The sequence below is a fragment of the Schistocerca americana genome, chromosome 5 (genome assembly GCF_021461395.2).
Source record: "Schistocerca americana isolate TAMUIC-IGC-003095 chromosome 5, iqSchAmer2.1, whole genome shotgun sequence".
Classification (NCBI taxonomy): domain Eukaryota; kingdom Metazoa; phylum Arthropoda; class Insecta; order Orthoptera; family Acrididae; genus Schistocerca; species Schistocerca americana.
In genome coordinates, this window is record NC_060123.1 from 146,963,550 (window position 1) to 146,967,937 (window position 4,388).

General features: G+C 47.8%; 1 pseudogene; it reads right to left on the minus strand.

Moving 5' to 3' along the window:
* Positions 1–4,036: 4,036 nt before the first annotated feature.
* Positions 4,037–4,154, minus strand: LOC124617286 (annotated as a pseudogene).
* Between the last annotated feature and the right edge of the window lie 234 nt (positions 4,155–4,388).

Genomic DNA, 4,388 nt, shown 5'->3' on the forward strand with positions numbered 1-4,388 from the left:
CAGATGCCGGAAAGAATCACTGGAAGAACCCTCAGGAAGGGTATTCCACCAACAAAGGAGCTGGCTTACGAAACCCTCTTCAGTACTCGCATATTGCTCGTCAGTTCGGGATTGGTAGCTCATAGGATTGATAGAGAAATAGAGAAGATTCAAAGAAGAGCAGTGCTATGCGTTACAGGTTCGTTTAGTAAACGCGAAAGAGTCTCGGAGATGGTCGTCCAACTACAGTGGAAGACTCTACAGGAGACGTGTTCTACATCGCAATATGGTTCACTGATCAAGTTCCCAGGGCGTACATTCCCAGGGGTGTCAACAAATACACGCATCAAAGCAAGTTTTGCATCACCCCGGTACCGAGCGTTCCGGAACTTGTACAAAAAACTGGATTAGAGGTCAACATAAACATCATTTCCGCCCTTTTTATTGCTCGTGATAACCAGACATTGCATGTTGTACCACCATACAGCGAGACTTACAGAGGTGGTGGTCCAGACTGCTGTACACACAGGTACCTCTAATACCGAGTAGCACGTACTCTTGCATTGATGCATACCTGTATTCGTCGTGGCATACTATCCACAAGTTCATCAAGGCACTGTTGGTCCAGATTGTCCCACTCCTCAACGGCGATTCGGCGTAGATCCCTCAGAGTAGTTGGGAGGCCCACGTCGTCCATAAACAAGCCTTTTCAATCTATCCCAGGCATGTTCGATAGGGTTCATGTCTGGAGAACATGCTGGCCACTCTAGTCGAGCGATGTCGCTATCCTGAAGGAAGTCATTCACAGGATGTACACGATGGGGCGCGAATTGTTGTCCATGAGGACGAATGCCTCGCCAATATGCTGCCGACATGGTTGCGCTATCGGTCAGAGGATGGCATTCACGTATTGTACAGCCGTTACGGCGCCATCAGTGACCACCAGCGGCATACGTCGGCCCCACATAATGCCACCCCGAAACAGCAGGGAACTTCTACCTTGCTGCACGAGCCGGCCGCTGTGGCCGAGCGGTTCTAGGCGCTTTAGTCAGGAACCGCGTGAGCGCTACGGACCGCAGGCTCGAATCCTGCCTCGGGCGTGGATGTGTGTGATGTCCTTAGGTTAGTTAGGTTTAATTAGTTCTAAGTTCTAGGGGACTGATGACTTCAGATGTTAAGTCCCATAGTGCTCAGAGCCTAAACGCCGTCCGAAAGGTCTTGGATGGTCTAACGGTACCGCCGTGTCATCATCAGCCCACAGGCGTCACTGGATGCGGATATGGAGGGGCATGTGGTCAGCACACCGCTCTCCCGGTCGTGTGTCAGTTTATGAGACCGGAGACGCTACTTCTCAATCAAGTAGCTCCTCAGTTTGCCTCAAAACGGCTGAGTGCACCCCGCTTGCCTTCAGCGCTCGGGAGACCGGATGGTCACCCATCCAACTGCTAGCCCAGCCGACAGCGCTTGACTTCGGTAGTTGACGGAACTGTTGGCCTAAAAAGAACACACTAGTCGCATTAGAGCAGTGTGGCTGATTAGGAAATTGCTACTAGAAGGTCATGCCACACTATACCTGTCATGGCACCGATGTGATGTGTGTATGTGTAAGGGTTGTATGGAGTCACCACAGTAAGAAGCACCGACGTCCAGATATGACAGAATGGCAGAAAGCTCCAATCGCATTTAGGCGTTGTCCAATTTGTTGCTGTATCTATGCGGACTGCCAGCGTGTGCACGAGGAGTGGTGTACCATTCGCAGCCAGGCGTAATAAGAGTTGTAAAAATATTGTAAGCTACTGTCGCCGAGGCCGTGCGGTTAAAGGCGCTGCAGTCTGGAACCGCAAGACCGCTACGGTCGCAGGTTCGAATCCTGCCTCGGGCATGGATGTTTGTGATGTCCTTAGGTTAGTTAGGTTTAACTAGTTCTAAGTTCTAGGGGACTAATGACCTCAGCAGTTGAGTCGCATAGTGCTCAGAGCCATTTGAACCATACTGTCGCCGAAAACAAGTGCCACGACTTTTCAAGGACAATCATGTTCGAAACCGACGCGAAATTGCTGCCGTCAGAAGACGCAGGATAATTTCGAACGGTGTCTGAGCGGGCATTGTTCAGGGAACACCATACAATGGAGATTTCAGTCGCATACACATTGCTCACAGCAGCACACAAAGCTACACGTCTTCAGTGGCCAAACAGCGCAGAAACTGGACAGGGGTCTGGAACCGTGTCGTGTGGTCGGAGGAGTCGCGATTTCACATGTTTTCATGTGGTGCAAAATGTCGAGTGCACAGACGGTCCGATGTGGCCTTTACCCCGCAGCGTGTGCAGAGTCCATTTTAGGCTGGAGATAGTTGTGTGATACGTGATGTATTGGGCGTGTTTTTCGTACCATGACTACGGTCCACTCATTCATGTTACCGTAAACATCAACCACAATGTTTATTTAAATATTATCGTTACCCAAGTGCTCCTCTTTCTTCTTCCGGGTGGTTATAAGTAAAGTGAAGCTACTCACAGAAGTCCGTGTGGGCTGTAATTACAGTGAAACTAGGTAGATAATTTAATGCGTTAACAAGGAACCTATTTATGCTGGGAAAAATTTCTTCCGACTTTGGCCACCAGGTGTAAATCTGGCGCTGTATAGCTGTACAGCTCAAACTTAAGAAACTGTTTAAGTGGGGGTTAATAATAACATCAGTATTATATCTTCCTCACTTGTTTGACTTTTTCTGCCCATGTCCCGTGGGAATCCATTACGTGTGAAACATTGATATACGTCTTTGTTGCATTCACAGAGCCGGATTTGCACCTGGTGGCCAAAACTGGAACTAATACTTTCCCAGTGTAAATAGGGTCCTCATTAACGCATTAGAATATCTACCAAGTTACGCTGCCATACGATAATTACAACTCACACTTGACCTCTGGGAGGAACTTCACTTTATTTTTAACCGCCTGGTACATCTTCATGGTGAGTATGCTGTGACCACTCCCGTCTTTCTAGATAACACCGATGTGTTTACGAGGCTGCATGCATACGTGCTTATTTGACGAACACTCAGGCACCCTGCCTCACTTCGCTTGGTCCACTAAATCGCCCGATGTTAACTAACTGAAAGCGTCTCGGACTGCCTGGAATGAGGGTGAACCGTTGCAGTCAGCATCCACATGATTCAATAGGTGTTTGTGATCTGCTCATCAGTCAGTGGCCTCACCGGGTATGTCATTCAGAAGATAACTGTGGACGCTCTTCCTCACGAAACTGTGGCTGTTATCAGAACTAGAGGCTGTATTGTGTTATTAGCGCGACATCTTCGCGTAACTCACTTTCCATCCGCTATATTCGTATACCACACAAATGATATCACTTCCACTTTCCGAGTCTGTGTCTATATCGCTGGAGTGACTCTATATTGCCGGCCGAGGTGTCCGAGCGGTTCTAGGTGCTACAGTCTTGAACCGCGCGACCTCTATGGTCGCAGGTTCGAATCCTGCCTCGGGCATGGATTTGTGTGATGTCCTTAGGTTAGTTAGGTTTAAGTAGTTCTAAGTTCTAGGGGACTGATGACGTTAGAAGTTAAGTCCCATAGTGCTCAGAGCCACTTGAACCATTTTTTTGACTCTATATTAAAGTTTGCTTAAATGGTTTAAGGCAAATGTTGGATTGTGAGTTGGGAAGATACACGGATTTCTGGTTGTCAAAAAAAAAAAAAAAAAAACTTTCAAATAATTTGTCTGGCACTCTGCAGTGCGGCATGGATACTCCATTGTCGAATAATTACACCGTCCTCTACACCATGACTGTCATTGGTCATAACTTTAATGAATCGAATTCAGTTATTATTCGTTTCTCTATCTTAAAAAACCACTCCGTCTACAGGCCAAAAGTGGCCCATGGGGACCAATCGACCGCCGTGTCATCCTCAGAGGAGGATGCAGATAGGAGGGGCGTGGGGCCAGCACACCGCTCTCCCGGTCGTAATGATGGTATTCTTGACCGAATTCGGTGGAGTAGCTCCTCAATTGGCATCACGAGGCTGAGTGCACCCCGAAAAATGGCAACAGCGCATGGCGGCCTGGATGGTCTCCCATTCAAGTGCCGACCACGCCCGACAGCGCTTAACTTCGGTGATCTCACGGGAACCGGTGTAGCCACTGCGGCAAGGCCGTTGCCTTCTCTATCTTAAGCTTACAGCAATTAATGAAAGAGAATTTTACACCAGACGCTTTTCACTTCTGTTTACAAGGAATTTTCTGAAGCCATTGGTGTTTCTACGTCTTGTTTAGATATTCGCTAATTGTTAGCAATGTTGATGCTGAAAAAAACCTCGTTACACGTATGAATGGAATTTGTTACCTTACAAAGAGCTCTAAAATTTGGCCGTTTAAACTGCATGAGAAACTATTA